Source organism: Crinia signifera, chromosome 1 (genome assembly GCF_055691185.1).
Source record: "Crinia signifera chromosome 1, ASM5569118v1, whole genome shotgun sequence".
Classification (NCBI taxonomy): Eukaryota; Metazoa; Chordata; class Amphibia; order Anura; family Myobatrachidae; genus Crinia; species Crinia signifera.
Window position 1 is genome coordinate 196,045,706 of NC_139217.1, and position 20,349 is coordinate 196,066,054.

A 20,349-nucleotide genomic window follows, 5' to 3' on the forward strand; every position below is an offset into this window, starting at 1 on the left:
TCTTACATGACATACATACAATGTTTGGTGAATTGCTGTCCCTCCCTACCGGGACCATCTACATCCCCACCCATGGAACCATTAAACAACCTACCCTTCAACTCGGTTTTTTACAACTTCTAATTAAGTCCTTCCAGTCTTCTCCTACCTTGTACCACCTACCCGGACCCCTCTGTTTAGTTTCCCTTCTCTATTTGATATACAGACTGCTTCATCAAACTGGTTATCTTCTTCCCTACCCAATCCTTTAATATTGGGTTTATCTTTAATTATTCTTGTGTTACGGAGAACTCTACCGCCTAGTGTATCTTTAAACTATCGCTTGTGTAAACAGTTATGAGCTAAAAAGCATTCGTGAGAATAATCTAATTTTAAATTGGTGTTAGAAATATGTGTTTTTTTTTTTTTGTGTTTTTTTTTTTTTTTTTGGTTTTTTTTTTTTTTTAATTATAAATATTACGCCTTAATCAAAAAAATCCAAGTGAAAAAAGTCTTCAAAAAATCTATTAATCTGTGTCCACACATCTTTTAGAGTATGGGGAGAAATACCATTTATCCCATATTACGTGAAATCTGCCAATATTATTTCTGGATAGATACGCAGCTCTCTCATGCTCAAACGTCTGGTTAACCAAACTAACCCAGTCATTAATATCCGGTGCTTTTTCTGCCATCCAACGTCTGGCAATGCATGTCTTAGCAATCGCCCCGAGGTTAATACCCAGCTGCCTTAAGTCAGATGACACCTCGGACCTGGACCATACCCCCAATAGTAACGCCTTGGGGCATATTTCCCCACTAGGGATGCCTACCTTTATCAATACTTCCGTGACTTCCTTCCAAAATTTTTGTAGAGTTGTGCACTGCCATAATAAATGCCAGTAGTCACAACCCGTAGCCCTACATTTAGGGCAGGAGTCATTTTTTTCCCTTACAAATTTTTTTAATTTTTATCGGAGTTATGTAGGTACGGTGCAAGATGTTAAATTGGATCTGCTGTGTCCTAAGGGACGTAGTGGCTAGCTTGGGTATGGCAAGTGCACGGTCCCAATCATCCAAAGTAAGCTCAGGGATTTCCCTGGACCACTTTGTCATAAGATCGTACAGGCCGGAGGGCGGCAATATAGAAGAAATATACTTATAACATTTAGATACGCCTTTAGAAGGTCCCAAGTTCCGTAGTAGTATTTTAACTGGGTGGTCTTTTATAGTACCAGAGGAAGTGTGTAGATGTTCTTCCATTGCACTTCTAAGTTGTAAGAAACGAAAAAACATGTTGTTTGGGATCTGAAAATCTACTTGCAATTGGGCAAAAGTTTTTACCCCACTTGGCGTAGTCACATGGCCTACATTTCTTATACCAAACTGAGACCAGGCCGCCATTCCCTGATGCCTTCTGATATTCCCAAAAGACTCCAGGGAGGAGAGACTCGTCTCAGGGTCAGTATCCTTATAGCCTATTATCCTAGAAATCCATATCCAAATTTTTATAGCCTGGGTAAGGATCAGAGGGTATTTCTTACGACATTTACTCGTCAGCAACGCTTGTAGTGGGGAATGGCCCGGAATGGACTTATTTATTAAATTTGATAATTCTACAGTTTTACAGGGATCTACGACCCACTCTCGAAGGTGAACCAATTGTGTTGATAGATAGTACAATTTAAAATTGGGGAGGGAAAGCCCTCCAAGATCACGTGGTCTCATAAGTGTAGAAAATTTAACTCTCGGTCTTTTATTTCTCCATATAAATGAAGTTATTATTCCGTTTATTTTTTTAAATATTGCTTCGGGGATGTATAGAGGGGAGTGTTGCATTAGGTAGAGAAGTTTTGGTAGGATCATCATTTTAATAAGGTTTATCCTACCGATCACTGTCAAAGGTAGTTTGAGCCAGTTTTTACATTTAGATCTAATCAAAATAATAACTGGATCAATATTATACTTGACGTAATCGTTTATATCCTTGGAAATTACAACTCCGAGATATTCAAATCTTTCTGCCCTTGGTATGTTAATAGCTATGTCTGGGTCTACCCATGTATCATCCTGTATATTATCCACTAATAAGTGGGATTTACTATTATTTACAGTTAGTCCAGAATATAGACCGAATTCCTGGAGAGTATGCATCACCAATGGAAGATAATGCTTGTAGTTTGCCATCCCCACAAGCAGATCATCCGCATAGAGTGAGACAAGGCCATCCGCCCCCCCATCCAATTCCCCTCCTCCCAGAGTTTTTCTCAGCTTACATGCGAGTGGCTCTATGGCCAATGAGAACAAGGAGGGGGAGAGCGGACAACCCTGCCTCGTCCCACGGTATATAAAAAATGGGTCTGATACGAATCCGTTAATGGTGATTCGAGCACAAGGATTATAATAAATCATTAGGATCCTTTTAATAAAACAAGACCCGAAGCCAAACACCTCAAGGGTGGACCTTAGATATGGCCACTCCAGGGAATCAAAGGCCTTGTTTGTATCAAAAGAGGCCAAGACAGTCTCTGATCCTGTCATTTTTTTTGCCTGTAAATAAGAGAAAACTCGTCTAACATTTATAGACGTAGACTTCCCCTTTCTAAATCCCGTTTGGTCAACGTGGACTATCTTGTCCAACACCTCACCTATTCTATTGGCGAGTATAGTGGCATATACCTTGGCGTCAACTGTAAGGAGCGATATAGGTCTATATGACTCTGGCCTTAAGGGGTCCTTGCCTTTCTTGAGAATCACTGTAATGACCGCCTCGGTCATAGATCGTGATAATTGGCCTTCTCTTTCCATTTCTTGGAAGAGATATAGAAGCCTACCGGACAAAGTATCACAAAAAAGCTTATATATTTCTACCGGTAATCCATCAATTCCCGGGGCCTTACCAGACGCCATACTTCTTATTGCCCCTTCCACCTCACCCAAAGTGAACGATGACTCCAAAGACTCCCTATCTTGATCCGACAGGGTAGGCAAATCGATGGCCTTCAGATAATCTAGGCTATTATTATAGTTGGAAGTTAATTTAGAGAGATATATCTCCTTATAATAGTTGACAAACACCTCCGTAATTTTAGGGGTTTCATTAAGCGTTTCTCCTGCAGGAGAACAAATTTTCGGAATTATCCTGGGGGGATCATCAGTTTTTGCCATATAGGCCATCAATTTGCCAGCCCTGTCCATCATTAGGTACCTTTTATGTGAGTCCTTTAATAGCCGTAGCTTAGCCATTTCCTGTAAATGTGTAACCCAGGCCCTTACATTTTTAAGCTTGAAGCTATAAAAAAAAAAATCTTACTTGCTACATATTGTTGAAAAATAACTCTGCAACTCATTTAAGCTATTCACAACTCAACAAGATAACAATTAGATAACAGGGATTTTAAAAAAATAATGTCAAACTATATTTGTTCATTAAGGTGTCTAATAATAAGTGGCATACAACACTATTATACATCATTACTCATTGCTGTTCATTCTACACTGCAATAACAACTAAAGAAAAAAAAACAATGTCTTACTATAAGCCTGCAGCATACTGTAATCATCTATGATGAACAGCATTGTTAAGGACAAAACCCATTGATTATATGAAACTGGGCTGTAAGGTTCGCTATGATGTAGCATGAACAGATGAAATCCCGAGATGCATATAAATAGGTATGTATAAGGCAAGGGTTCCAACAGTTCATATTTTCCAGATCACCTGTAGACCTGTAGAATATGTCATTTAGGAATTAATGCACCACATGTTTGAAAATGTGAGTAAAGCCCCCCATACACGGTCCGTTAATCGGATCCGTTGTGTGCTTAAACAGCACACATCGGATCGGATCGCATCCCTAGTGCATGCAGTGTGCATGCACTGCGATCCGATCCGATGTATAGCTAGTACAAAAAGTATGTGCAGCACATACTTTTTGTACCGTACTATGTGATGCGCGGGAGCGCGCATCGCATAGTACAGAACGGAGCCATACACAACGGACCGTGTATGGGCTCCTTTAGTAATGACTTCAATTGTGCACCAGCTAGGTGGTTTGGAAACTGTGAACTGTTGGTACAGATAAATCGCCAACCACCAGCCACTGGAAGGGGACGCGCATGAATCCCCTTTGAAGGGAGCTCCCCACCGGTCCCCACTGCCTTGCCTCTGGTCCCCACCGAGTGCCCCCAAATCCCTGCACCCTCCCGCTCCCTCTCCCTAACACTGCCCATCTCCCTGAAGCAGAGACGGGCAGGGTTTGCGTCTCCCGACGCCCAGAGCCGGATTAACAATGGGGCTGATGGAGCTACAGCTCCAGGCCCACTCTCTAAATAGGCCCATTTTATAGCTGAGGGTCAGGGCTTTCCAAAAAGCCTGGCCCCGCGTTGCTAGCCCCCCAGGAACCAGAGATACCGCCAGGCAAAGCTGGAACGTTTTCCCCATAGGATAACATGAGACCTGCTAATTCCGACCCCCAGCTGGTTCCAATGGCATCACAGAAGCTCAAGGTTGATCTCAGTCTAACTCAAATTGCTGGGCCTTCAATCTGATATCAGGTTGGTCCATATGGGTTCATTGGTTCTAGAGATATTGCGGGTAAACCGATTTTTTCAAGTTTGAAATGTTATTTCATGGCTGTTCATGTTGTTTGAGGACAGATTTCTCTGGAACCAAATGGCCCAGTTTCACAGGACCAAAATCATTTGAAAATCATTCGAAGCCCACATGTAAATGGGTCAGTTGGTTCCAAAGATAAGTAGATAATGGGGATGGGGGGGAGGGAATTGAGGGTCCGCACACACTTATCTCTTGTGTAATATATCCCTTATATATTATTGGGGAGACATTGGTTCAAACGCCATTTTTTCTTAGATATAGGCAATGGGTGCTATCCGGGCAACAGAGTCATAACGGTAGTTTTGGAGAGAGGAAAGAGTTGCGCTGTGGATGCACACCAAAAGAAAGAGGATATTTTGCAAGAGAGAAAATTATCCTGAAATATTAAAATTTATACTTTTATTGGTATTTACTAAAAAGAAGAAAAAGCAGTCCTGTGTAGATTTTTTAACATATAGAATCTCACGAGGTGATCTTCTTCTATGACTTGTGAAATTTATAAGAGGCTAAGACTTTTACATACATACATACAACATAGGATAACATGAGACCTGCTAATTCCGACCCGCAGCTGGTTCCAACGGCATCACAGAAGCTCAAGGTTGATCTCAGTCTAACTCAAATTGCTGGGCCTTCAATCTGATACCAGGTTGGTCCATATGGGTTCATTGGTTCTAGAGATATTGCGGGTAAACCGATTTTTTCAAGTTTGAAATGTCATTTCATGGCTGTTCATGTTGTTTGAGGACAGATTTCTCTGGAACCAAATGGCCCAGTTTCACAGGACCAAAATCATTTGAAAATCATTCGAAGCCCACATGTAAATGGGTCAGTTGGTTCCAAAGATAATGCTGGTTAACTACCCCTAAAGTTTAAAGGGGGGGGGGGGTAGTTTTCTCTCCTCACACCACAAAATGCAGGAACTAAGCTGGTGTAATAGGGGCCAGCCCGGGTAAGTCCCTGCATTTTCTGGTGTGAAAGGGGTATTATTTCAAATACCCGGGACCTGCATTGCTCTGAATACAGCGAGGCAGCCCCCTGCTCTCTGCCCGGCTGTCAATGGCTGTCATTTCTGCCCGGCGGCGGCTGTCCCCCAGTTACCGCAAGCATGTATTCCCCCTTGGCAATGAGCATGCAATCCCACATGGCAATGAGCATGTAACCCATGGCAATGAGCATATAGGTAAGCAGCACTTATGTAGCATAATATTTAATAGGCATTATGGTGTTTGGCATAATACTTAATGGACATTATGGTGTGTGGCTTAACATGTAATGGGCATTATGGTGTAATTTTTAATGCGCACCTTTGGCGCGCAATGCCCGTTTATGAAGCATATTGTGCATCATTGCTTAATCTGTTTGGTATAGTGTGTATTTTGGCTCAATCCATGTGGCAAAATTTTGCCTTAATCTGTGTGGCATAACGTGAATTTTGGCTCAGTCTGTGTGAATTTTTGCTCATTCCATGTGGCATAATGTCTAAGAGGCAAGTATAATATAAAGGGGTTACTCTTTTGTTGCATGATTTGTATAAGGGGTATATGGGGTCCGGTATGATATGCTGGTGGTCGGAATCCCGGCTGTCACAATACCGACGCCGGAATCCCGACCTCTGCAATGCCGACAAGGGGGGCTGTGGATCGCTCCTCCTTGCGGGGGAAACCCATAAAGGGACAAAGTGCATTGCAGTGGTCGGGATTCTGGCATCGGTATTTTGACCGCTGGGATTCCGACCACCGGCATGTTGACCGCATCCCGGTATATGGTGTGGTAAACTTAGATGACCACATAAAAGGTGCTGAAATGTTGTCTATCAAGTTTTGTCTTTCAGTATTCTTTTTATGACTGGAGTGCCGCCTCACCCCGCAAGTATCTTAGGATTTTAGGACATCGGCATCCTGCGGGAGCACCTTTTGGAGGGCACCCGCCAATATATCTTCCTACATTTTTCCTATGCCAGCCTCCTGCTTTTTCCAGGCATATATAATTAGTTGAAAGTATTTACACAAATAGAGACCCATGAGCAGACCGCCCAACCAGAGAACTGGTCAAGCCCCCCACATTATTAAGTGCTGGCCACAACCCCTATTATTGCGCATAATAGGCCCTTGATCATTTTCAGCTCCAGGCCCATTTAGACCTTAATCTGGCTCTGCCGACGCCCAGAAACTGGGATGCGTGTGCGTGTAGGACATTCGCATGTTCCAGTCAGATGGAGCGCCATCTCACCAGCTGGGGCATTTTGGCGAGCCTCAGCACTGGCTGAGAGGCGCTCCATCTGTAGATCTTGATGAACATTCGTCCACCCCTGTATTAGTCTCTTTAGTTTATTAGTTTAGAAGAGATAACCATAGCCTCATAAACAATGGAGCAGATGGAGCTGCTCCAAATAAAAATAGGCCCATCATCATGACTGCACGATGATCACCAGACAGGCACTAACTGGCCACATGGTTGGCTATAAATCATAATTAAAATTGCATTCCTATTTTACACCTTTATGCATTTTGCATCTGCTATGTAGACCCTTAGGCTTATAGTGTATAGGTTCTAAATGCCTACATGCCATTGGCTTTATCTCCTCTCCTGCTCATAATAGGCCCTTGGACATTTTCAGCTCCAGGCACATTAGGTCCTTAATCTGGCCCTGGAGATTAATTTGATATATTAGAGATAATAATTCAAAACATCTAATGCAATTTTCTTTGTGTCTTTGGTTTAAAAGCAAAACAACACCAACAAACTAACACAAATATAAACATACCTAAAACATATTTTTAGGCATATTTATATTTGCGTGAGCTCTGTTGATGTCACTTGATATACGGAGAACCTCCATGCACTGAAATAAAGAAGGCCACCAGGCACATTTATAGATGCCTTTATGGGACTCAAATACCCATACTAACTGTGAGTATGGTAAGCAATCCATGTGAAAACACTATACAGTATAGCCTCTGGATAAACACAAAAAAAACCTTTATATACTTGTCAGTATTCGGAGGCATATCTCCGTTTCAGGGTCTGGCGTTCTCCGTGTCGGGAGTGTGCTGTGGTTGCTTCACTGGGGAACAGTGACTGGCAGGAGACAAGGTCTAGGTTCTGGGTCACAATGTGTTGGTGCCGCCATTGTGGAATCTGGCTGAGTGGAGGATGCTGGGTATGATAGTGGACATGTCATGGTTCCACATGTGTCTGCACAGGGAGCTGCCATGTTGGAGACCAGGATTATTCAATCGTTGCTCAGGGCAGGTTTCCAGCCAATCTGGTGCAACCTTCCCTGTTAAAAGTTGCTCAGCCTTCAGGCACCTTGCCAGTGCTACAGTTTAATTTATGCAGTATGGATCTCTGACTATGCTTCTGGTTAACTCTTGCCAGTCTGGCTACTGATTTTCCCTTTTGGTTTGTTTGGTCCAGTCCAGTGATAGTGCTGGGACATAAATCCAGTCCAGTGGTACTGCGGCATAAGTCCAGTCCAGTGATGCTGCTTCGTAAATCCAGTCCTATGGTACTGCCATCAATGTCCGGTGGTACTGCCGTTAAAATCTATTGGTACTGACAATAAAGTCCATAAGACCAGTCTAGTGATATTGCTGTATAAGTCCAGTCCAGTGGCATGGCCTTTAAAGTACATGGGTAATGCTGCATAAGTCCAGTAATATTGCCATTAAAGTCTAGTGATATTACTGCATAACTCCAGCCCACGTTAAAGTCCATAAGTACTGCTGCATAAATCCAGCAATACTGCCGTTAAAGTCCAGTGATATTGCTGCATAAATCCAGTCCAGGGATACTGCCTTTAAAGATTATGTAAAGTTTAAGCTGCTGCCACTAGTCATGATGATATCAAACATGAAATTAAATGCCATCAATGTCTTCTGCCAAGGCCGATGCCCAATGTCTTCGTAGAGGGCATGTAAAATCCAAAATGCCAAAGATCAGTAACTGCAAAGAAGAGAGGTGCTGTAAGGCAGTGGTCATCCTATGACAAAGCAGATAACTGTGGCCTTGACAGCTACAGATTGAGCGCATCTCTTCTTTTGCCGGGGATCACTAGCATGTCTCCACTGGTGATTGCCGGCGCAGAGGCACTCCATCTGACTGGGATGCCTGTGCATCCCAGTTTCAGGGCAGTGCCGCTGCGGGTCCCTGCCCGTCTCCACTTTAGGGAGATGGGCAGGAATAGGGGGCACAGCGGGCGGCAAGGGGCACACGGGGAGGTGGTGGGGGAGGCAGCAGGCGGCGGAGTCAGCTTCGTAGCCACGGGGAGCGCACACGCCCCTGGCAAGAGCCGACCGCTGGCGGGGGCTGGCAATAGAATCGCCAGCCCCTGCAAGAAAGAGGCTTGGTCCATCTGTATGTTGGTGTTAGATGTACATCCGGTATCTGCCATCAGTGGAGTGGGATTTAGACAATTGATGGAGATATTGTGCCTCCGGTACCAAATCCCATCTAGATTTCACTTCACTAGGCAGACAATACCCAGGATGTACAGAGACATCCGAAAAAGTGTCCTCAGTGCCCTGAAAATCAATCTAAGGACTATATGACTATAGATGCATCACTGTCTGCAGAACAGAAGCAGCCACAACAGTAGCATCAGCTCCGAAACTTCAGCTTGTTTCAAGGAAGGCAATGTTGTGTATCACAGGTTTCACTAAGAGGCACAATGATGACAACCTCTTAGAGCAGGCATGTCCAAACTATGGCCCTCCAGCTGTTGTGAAACTACACATCCCAGCATGCCTTGCAATCATTTTAGCATTTCCAAATAGCAAAACTGTGGCAAGGCATGATGGGACTTGTAGTTTCACAACATCTGGAGGGCTATAGTTTGGACATGCCTGTCTTAGAGAAACTGAGGGAAATCATTGTGCAGTGGCTTACCCCACTTAGACTCTCCATGGGATTTGTGGTATCAGACAACACCAGTAACATTGTGTGGGTATTACATATGGGCTACTTCCAACATGTGCTATGTTTTGCCCACACAATAAATTTGGTGGTGCAGCATTTTCATAAAAGTAATGGGCATGCAAGAGATGCTTACGGTGGCCCGCAAAATTGTGGGACACTTTCGCCATTCTGCCACTGGGTGATGAAGACTGGAGCACCATCAAAAACTCCAGACCTTGCCCTACCATCACCTCAAACAAGAGGTTTGTGATGTGCTGGAACTTCACCCTCTATATACTGCAGGATGGAGCAGCAGCAAAAGGCCATTCAAGCCTACAGAGCCACCTATGCAAAGGAGCCAGGGTACACCTGACTCAAGCACAGTGGAGACTGATTTCCATGTTTTGCACGGTTCTCCAGTCATTTAAATTTTGCGCACGTGAAGTCAGCGCCAACACTGCCAGCTTGGATTAGGTCATTCCTCTGATCTGGCTGTGGCAAAAGCAGCTTGAGAAAGTCAAGAAGGAGCTAAATCGTGGCAATTCCACAAAGCAGGTAGCTCTTGAGGATGAAGCCCTCCATACGCTTTACCAGGATACTAGGGTGGTCAGTCTATTAATGTCAGAGGAATACATTCTGGCCATCGTGCTCGATCCTCGGTTTAAAGCGTATGTTGTGTCTCTGTTTCCAGTGGACACAAGTGTACAGTGGTGCAAAGATCTGCTGGTCAGGAGATTGTCATCTGAAGCGGATCGTGACACTGCAACAGCTCCTCCTTCTCCCACATCTGTGGCTGCAAGGAAATAGCTCAAATTTCCTACCCACTGGTGTTGATGCTATGCAGGAAAAAGCAAATTTGGACATCAGGTCTGGACTGAAGGACCTGCCAAGGATTGCTGACATGTCTACTGTCGCTGCATGTGATGCTGTCACTATTGAAAAAAATGGTGGAGGATTATTTTGGTGAAAGCAACCAAGTACACATGTCAGTACCTGTACTCGCACGGAAAAAAAAAACTGTTTGGAGGCCCGTGTACAAACTGGCTCTATTTTACCTCAGTTGACCCCCTCCAGTGTCCATTTCGAAAGTGTTTTTAATGCAGCCGTGAACCTGGTCAGCAGGAGGTTGCTTTCACAAAATGTGGAGAAGATAATGTTCATCAAAATGAATGATCAATTCTTCAACAAAGACCAGCAATTGCCTCCAGAGACTGAAAAGGGACCTGTAATGGTGGATTCCAGTAGGGATGAATTGATAATCTGTGAGGAAAAGGATGTACGTACTGAAGGGGGTGAGGAATTGGAGGATGAGGATGACATCTTGCCTCTGTAAAACCAGTTTGTACAGGAAGAGATGATTATCTCTCTTTATCACCCGTGCATTTATCGCTTGTTAAGACTTAATACATCTGCCCCACCATTAGAAAAACTGAGGGAAAGCATTGAACAATGGCTTACCCCACTTGGACTCTCCTGGGGATATGTAATATTATATTTTTTATTTGTTACCAGTTATTTATATAGCGCACACATATTCTGCAGCGCTTTTCAAAGAAAATGTGTACATTCACATTAGTCACTGGCCCAGTAGAGCTTATTATCCATAATACCTTATCACAAGTTTTAGGTTACGGTATAGATGATAGACGGTTCTTGTGTATTATCACGGCGCCCACGATATTAAGTCGTATGACATATAATCGCATCGCATCGCATGCCATTGCATGCCATACACCCGATGAGATTTTAAATTGTATAAGTCCCCCTATACGATTTTTAATTGTATAAGCACCCTAATGGGGGCTTACAATGTTAAATGCACCCCCACGCCACCCCACTATGAACGCCAACCTGAAGCATGGCGAGCGCAGCGGTATGTGTCCTCCAACCTTTTCATACCACCACTATCCACGTCGACGTGGAGTTGATGTTATATAGTGTGGCGAGCGCAGCGAGCCACCGAGCCTGAAGCTTGGTGAGAGCAGCGGATAGTGGGGGTATGAAAAGGTCGGAGGACGCGTACCGCTTCGCTCGCCACGCTTCGGGTTGGCGTTCATAGTGGGGGTGCCGTTGGGGGTGCTTTTAACATACTAAGCACCCATCACGGTTAATAATCTTATAGGGGGCACTTTTAACATTGAAAAACCCATTAGGGTGCTTATACAATTTTAAATTGCATACCATTGTATATGCGATACAAGGGCATACAATGCCATACAATGCGATGGTATACAATTTTAAATTGTATAACATCGCATGCCATCGCGTAACATCACATCCCATCGTATGCCTTATGGTCTGCGATGCGATGGGCGCCGTGCTAGTACACAAGTGCCTGATGTCTAGGTCAACAGCCACTAGGTCAACCACTAAAGGTTGACACCAAAGAATGGTCGACATACTCTGGGTCAACATTGACAGAAGAATGACACAAGCTTTAGGTCGACATGGACGACATAAGTTTTTCATGGATTTTGTGTCTATGTCTACCTATGTTGACATGCACACCGTATAAGTGTACCACATCCCCTTGCATGGCTTGTTCTGCTTGGCATGCTTCATGCACTATTATATTCTCACTCTATGCCCACTTGGATGGTAATTATTTTTTTTAAATGAATTTCAGCATTATTCATGTTGACCATGTCGAGTCAACGTGTGCAAGGACCTGTCAATGTTGACCCACGGTATGTCCACCATTCTTAGGTGCCAACCTAGTCACTGTCGACCATTAGTGGTCAACCTAGTGACTGTCGACCTAGTCATTATCAACCCAGGGACAGCATACCATGTATTATATGCAAACACACACATTTATGTTAGGAACCAAGTAACCGGCCAGTATATTTTTGGATTGTGTGAGAAAACCAGAGTACCCACGTAAGCAAAGAGATACAAACTCTGCACTGAGATGTCTAATATCACTGCATATGATGCTGTCACTATTTCAGGAATAATGGAGGCTCAGTGACAGTAGGCATGTCAGACTGTCTATTTGTAATATACTGTACTGGCAGTAATAAAGAGGTAAATTGGAGGACCTTGCTCAACCTGGCTTTGTTTTACATAAAAGTTGCCCCCCTCCAGTGTGTGTGTAAAGAGTTTTTAGTGCAGCTGAGAAGCTTGTTGCCAGCCATCGGCATAGGAGATAACTTCCCCAAAATGTGGAAAACATGATGTTCATCCAAATGAATTACAAATTCCACAAGGAAGACCTTTACCAGAAATCTTCTCAACAAACTGCAGGGGTGTCGAGTTAATAGTCTGTGAAGATGAGCATGTACACACTGATGGGGGGTGAGGAATCGGAGGATGATGATGGCACCTTGCCTCTATAGAGCCAGTTTGTGCAATGAGAGATAAATTGCCTCTTTTCTTGTAGGGTCCCAAGCAACAACACTTAGCAGCACCCCTTGACTGATACTGCAGACAGGGCAGCACTCAATTATATGGCCAACAGGTGCTGCCACCAATTATAAGGCCGACAGGGTAGCAACCAATAAAAGGACAGACAGACGCAGCACCAAATTATAAGGCAGACACGGGCATCACCCAATTATAGGGCAGACAGAGGCAGCACTCAATTTCAGGGTGGACAGGGGCAGCACCCATTTAAGGGGCACAGAGGGGCAACACCCACTTATAGAGAAGACAGGCACAGCACCCAATCATAAGGCAGACAGGGCAGAACCCAATTATAGGGCAGACAGGGGCAGCACCCAAGTATAGGGCAGACAGGCGCAGCACCCAATTATAGAGCAGACAGGCGCAGCAACCAATTATATGACATACAGGCAGCACCCAGTTACTGTATATGGCATTCAAGGAATCCCAGGAATGATAGAGAACAGCAGTCAGGACACTGGAATAAGACAGCCGACACAACATGAACCCACCCAATGCCACCACCCTAACACAGACAGAGGTCTATCTTCCTCACTCTCCTATGCTGGGTTGAAGACAGCACCGATTGGTGGAGATTTATACAGAATCCTTCCTTCCTAAAAAGGAATTAGTAAAAGTTCCTTTACTGACAGAAGAGCCTCTCGACAAATTTGGGACTAACATAATTCTCTATGCTTCTCATGATTAAGTCCTTTACTTCTTGCAAAGTTATTTTCCCTACCTTATTATTCAGTTTTAACCCAATCGGTTCTTGACTTTGGCTTCTCAATGTCCCCAGGCTCACTGAATGCAATTCATGCAAATTTTTTATCATACCTCTTAGGTTGCTTCTCTTCTGTGTTTGAGCTTCCATGCTGATTGCCTCAGGGTTCAGGAACATCTCCAGTGACACATACTTATTCTGCATATTAACCTCCAGCTTTTTTTTTTATAACTTATGCTGTTTCTTTGAGGATGATACAGTATATCTAAACTTGACTAACTATTTCTTATGCATACTACTCTGGGGGTCTCAGAAGTTTGTGTGTCTATGGGCCTTAATCTAGTTCAGTCTTTCTGACAAAATCATTCTTAGATGGACAAAACCATGTGCACTGCAGGGGGCAGATGTAAAATGTGCAGAGAGAATTAGATTTGGGCGAGTTATTTTGTTTCTGTGCAGAGTAAATACTGGCTGCTTTATTTTAACACTACAATATAGATCTCACTTTGAAGTAAAACCCCACCCAAATCTAATTTTCTCTGCACAAGTAACATCTGCCCCACCTGCAGTGCACATGGTTTTGTCCATCTAAGAAGGATTTTGTCAGAAAGAGTGAACTAGAATAAGGCCGTATGTGCCTGTACTATAACCTGTTAAAAATTATGTGTGTGCAGATGTGGATGTTGCAGTTATACAGATGGAGCCGGCCTTGTCCTTGCTGTGGATGGTGTTTCTACTGCCATCCACGCCTGCGGCCGGCTCCCGCCAGGGGGCGCGCGCGCACGAGACGCCCACACGCCCCGTGGCAACAGAGCTCGTCCGGGGTTCCTGATGCCTCCCCCGCCATCTCCACCGGTCCCCCTCGCCGCCCGACCCCCCCACTAACTGGCCAGCATCTCGAGACGGGCTCTGAGACGCTGCCCAGCCGCCGCCATTCTGGGATGCGCGTGCGCGTTAGACGCACACGCATCCCAGTCTCTATCACCGGCGCCACCAGCGCAAGGGATCTGGCGAGCGCCGGGGATAGATTAGGCCAGCTCCATCTGTTTATGAATACACCAGTAGATGACCCACACTATTAACAACCCAGTTACTTAACCAGTTGTGTTGGTTTATTAATAGATAGCAAATAGACTCTTTAATAAAGCTTCCATTTAGAAGCAAAACTGTCAGAGATTGGGGTTGAAGTGCATCTCCATCAGTGAAGTAAGATTGTCCCAATTGTCTGGAGGCAAGATAAATATTGATGCCCCCCCCCCAACACACACACATACAGTACCTTATATAAATATATGTATGCATGTATGTACTGGAAATTATGTTTCAAATAAAGAGAGTGTGATGTCTATGGTCCTGCTAGGAGAGGCAGTCAGCCGCAGATGAGATATGATTGGCTTTCACTTAATTGATTTAAAGTCACAGGAGAGGGGAAGTGCCCCCTTAGGAGCAGGAGCCTGGAGGCAGATAACTCCATTGCCTCCCAGAGTTACGCCTCTGATCTCCATAGTTGTTATGGCAAGTTATAACCTGGTCTATTCAACAGCAACACAGACTGTACAATCAGCAGTTTGATATTTCAACAGCTGCATAAGCAGAGTACATACTTTTCACTTAACCTAGATTCCAGAGAAAATTCCTGAAAATGTAAGCAATGCAAGATATTCAGTATAAGATCACCTGTGAAACTCCAGATTTGTTTGGAAATTAAACTCCTTGCAATACTATTTCTTAAAAAATTCTGGAAATGTTGCTACGGCTAATTCTGTTACAATTGCATGCACATATGTAATTTACTTGAAGCAAGGTCTATATACATTTGCTCCTTTAACCCCTTCCCGACGCAGCATGTTTTTGCCTTCCTGACAGAGGCCTTTTTTTCAAATCTGACATGTATCACTTAAGTGGGGATAACTTTTTTTTGCTTTTACTTATCCCAGTGATTTTGAGATTGTTTTCCCGTGACACATTTTACTTTAAATTAGTGGTAAATTTGGGTCGATACAATTTTTTTTTTTGTGAAAAATACCAAAATGTCGTAAAAAAATGGAACATTTTGCTATTTGCAAAATGTTACATTTTCTGCTTGTGAGACAAATAATCATACCACTCAAAATAGTTAATAACTAACAAAGACCATATCTATACTTTATTAAAAAAATCATTATTTTAACCTCCTTTATTTTTTTTGGACACTAGGGGGCAGCAGCGTCTAATTTTTAGCCATCGCACATTTCAACGCTGATTTTGGCTGTTCATGTTTGAACAGCCAATCACAGCGATTGCCCATAACGGGGGGCATAGCTGCCCCCCCTGGGCAATGAGGGAGGATGTCTGCTGTCAGGGACAGCAGACATCATCCCTCTGTCACCGCGTCTCTGGACGCGGTGACCGTTTAAAGTCATGACGTATATATACGTCATGTGTCGGGAAGTACATCCCAGCCATGACGTATATATACGTCAAATGTCGGGAAGGGGTTAAACGATATCCAGACTGATCATAGACTGACTCATGATAGACAGTCATATGGTCAACCACCAATGTTCGACAGTCAATAGGTCGACAGGGTCTAAAGGTTGATAGCCAAAAGGTCGACAGGCAATAGGTCGACATGGTCAAAAGGTCGATATGGAAAAGGTCAATGTGAAAAAGGTTGACTACATTTATTTACTAAATTTTCTGCCGACATGTGCCGACAGGTGGTATTTCATGCCCTACCATCCACTAGGGTGTGTAGGGAGAATAAAATAGTGTTCCGAGACAGAAGCATGACAAGTGCAGCAAGCTATGCGAGGGGACGCGGTACATAGACACCCTAAACAGATTAAAAAAACATGTTGACCTTTTTCCATGTCAACCTTTTGTATGTAGACCTTTTGACCATGTCAACCTTTTGCCTGTCGACCTTTTGACTGTTGACCTTTCAATGTTGACCTTTAGACCATGTCGACCTTTTGACCATGTTGACCCATTAGTGGTCGACCATATGATTGTAGACCTAGACACTGTATATGTTTTATACCACAACCCCTTTAAACTTATTTCACTAATTGATGGATTATTAGCAAATGTCCACTCAATCATATTGTTAGAAATTCCACATTCACTGCTTACATTACAAATATGACATATGTTAGCACAGTTCGAGTTCAGCCAAGAGGGTCAGTGTAGCAAAGCTTCTTACAGGTTAAGAATAATAGTTTTTTTTAATGACTTACCTTGATACCTGCCCAGGCTCTAAATTAACCTTTTAATATAGATCCACGTATCAGGTAAACAAAGGTCGCAGCTCCTTGGTTAATGTGTCTCCAGAAGATGCTATATGGAAGTACTGGTGTTGTCTAGAGATGTCCCACCGTCTGTTTGACTTGATTTGAGGTTTGTCATATATTTTTAGATGCTACAGGTAAAACCTTTTTATTAAACTCAAAATCCAAAATTGACACAAAATAAAACTAGCAGCTTCATCCTCTGGAGTTATAGTGACACTGGGACACAAACTGCCCATTCTGTTCTGGGTTTGCTCTTTTAGATCTACAGTGTCTAGGTTCGCAATCAAAAGGTTGACAACTACTGGTTGACAGGATCAAAAGGATGACAGTCAAAAGGTCAACAGGGTCAAAAGGTCGACAGTCAAAAGGTTGAAATGGTGAAAGGGTTGACACTGAAAAGTTGACAAAGCTTGCCATGCATTATTCATGGTCTTTGAAGACAACGGTGGACATGAGTTTTTGTGTCTATGTCAACATAGGTCAGCATGGACATTGTATAAGTGTAACACATCTGCTCGATATGCTTCAGGCACTCACTGCACTTGTCACTCTATTATATTCTAACTCTCTGCTCGAGTGGATGGGAAAGTATGAACTGGTCGTTTTTTGTGTGCTGTGCCCCCTTGCATGGCTTGCTGTGCTCACCATGCTTTGGGCATGGTGCACCAATGCGCACAACACACTATTATAATCTAACTCTATGCCCACGGGGATGGTAAAGTATGAACAAGTTTTTTACAAAAAAAAATCATGAAATAATCATGACGACCTGTGTTGACCTTGAAAAACTCATGTTTTCCCTTTTCATGGCAACCTTTTGACTGTTGACCTATTGACCATCAACCTTTCGTCTGTCAACATTTTGAAATGTCAACCTTTTTTACACGTCGATCTTTTGACTGTCGACCTTTTAACCATGTCAACCTTTTGGCTGTCAACCAATATTTGTTGACCTTTTATTTGTCTACCTAGACACTGTAGATCCAAAGCCTGGATACCTTTTACTGCTATTAGCCTGAATACAAGGAAACTCCTTTGTCCTCCTCAGTCAGTAAAGGGACTAATCAAGACATTTCAGGAGTGCATTTTTGTGCTATGGGATGAATATAAAATTATACATTAACATACTTTTAAGGTATTAAATGGTACAGTACAGTACTTTGATGGATATTAGAGATAATAATGACACAACAGGTGCACTAGAAGTTTTTAACAGCGGATTCTCAGACAGATTTTACCAATCAGTCTGAAGGAAACTAAGGTGAACAAATTGAAAGCATGCTCAAAATCTTTAGAGCTGTAAGGAAAAGCAAGAAGTGATCAAAACAATCTAAAAATCAAGATCTAATCAATCACTTTCGGACAGTAGAATGGCTATAGGGACATGCATATTAGCCCCAAAACATTAAACTGTAATTCAAAGTAATTCCAGAGACCTTTTTGGTACTGATAAAAATGAAGTCAATTAATAGTGTGGCTAGTAAAATGAAGCAGTGATGTGTCTTACAGAATTTCTAGGATGTCCAATTATAATAGTAAGATATTTTGACTGAAAAAATTGTGCAATGGTACCATATTTATTATAACAAAATATCCATAAGGCAAAGATCATAATAGGATGTGTAAAATTAGAAGATCTTTTGACTCTAAAATATCACGTACACATATAGATCTCATATTTTCTTTTAAATGACTGGAATTCCCTGTACAGTTGGCTTTTGCATTTATAATTAATAAAGCACATGGATCAACTTTGAATATGTATGCCTAATAGACATCCAAGACAGTTGGTTTACACATGGGTAATTTTATGAAGCACTGTCAAGGGTGGGATCAACCAAGAATTTATACACAGTACCTGCTAAAAGAGAACAACTCAAAAATATTCTCTACATAAAGTAGTAGTGTTTGAGAGTGCAAATAGAGACATTTAAAAGTTAGCTAAAATAGGTTTATTTAGAAAAAGTAAGATTAAAAAGATAGAAGAAGCATAAAAAGCAAAGAAGTACGAAATAAAAATGTAGGTAACTTAATGTATAAAAGTATAAAGTTAAAAAAAGAAGGACTTCCGGGTGCGGCATGGAGGAGTGAGCAGCAGCTTCTCGCAGCTCCGTTACCCACCCAGCTTCAAAATGCCATAAACCTGTCTGCAACGAGAAAAAGCCGTTCCCGCTCCCCCAGGCGACTCGCAGCGGGCATGGACGAGTTCCTAGAGCCGCAAACATCATCCAAACAGCCGCCAGCTCCCCAGCCGCAAAGACTGGAGAAACGCCGTATTGAACAAAACATGGCGCCTGCGGGAGACACAGCCGCGGGAACTCCAGCAGCTAAGAAGCCGATTACAGACTCTGCAGCAAACAAGCCTCCAGGCACCCCTGATACTACTAACACCCAAGGTATGGCTTATATAAACCAAGGGGAATTAATATCCCTAATACAAGCTTCCCTGGCTCCTTTATTACAGAAAGCCGTTTGTGATATCACTGAACAGATAGACAGACTGTCTGAGAGATCTACTGAGGCTGAGGCTGAGGCTCAAATCAGCAATAATATGGATGATATCCAGGCTCTTCAAAAGTCAGTCAAAACTCTTAAACAAGAGAATAAACATTTATCTGACAGGATTGAAAATATTGAAAACAGAAACAGGAGAAATAATATCAGAATAACTGGGATTCCTGAGACAATAAAAGACCCTCAGCTGGATCAGTTTTTCCGCAATGTCATCCTAAAAATATTGCAGCCTGATCCCCCATGCGCAGACATTGTGGTAGAGAGGATTCATAGACTGGGCAGCAGTACGCCACAATCCGCCACAAGATGAATTGAAAAAGCCGCCCTGAGCGCGGCGAAACATGTTTTTGAGGACTCTGATATATCCCCACTACTGAGGATTGAGGACTGGAGAGACGAATCAATACTCAGCAAATTGTTAAAACGTCCCATTCCCACCTTGGCAACATCGGCAGAGTGGCCACACTGCCCGGCCATTATCCCGGATACCGGAGAGGACGCAGCAGCTGTGATCAGCGTAATCTACCACCTGCTTCCCTTCCGCAATACAGCAATCCGGCGTGCAGTATGCGGGCGCCGCGAGGTGTCATCGGACCCCGCACAACATACAGGAGGCGCCCTGCTGGACACTGTCATAAAGCCACGGACCAAAATCAACTGCGGGAAGCAGTAAGTACCGCATCTGTGACTGTTATTCTTTCCCCAGACCTGGGACGCTATACATAAAAACAGCTGAGCACTTCAGTTACCTCACTGGGGGTTTCAAAAGTGGAATACAAATCATCCCAATGTGATGCTATACCATCTGATTGCGCACTGATGGGACATTTTCCCTATACCAGGGTTTAACAGCAAGTTACTTTGTTTGCTACAAAATCAATTAATTTGTTGCACTTTTGGGATTATATATCCCTGATTTTTAGGTTTAATCTGCATGCATGTAATTAATTGTTTTTATT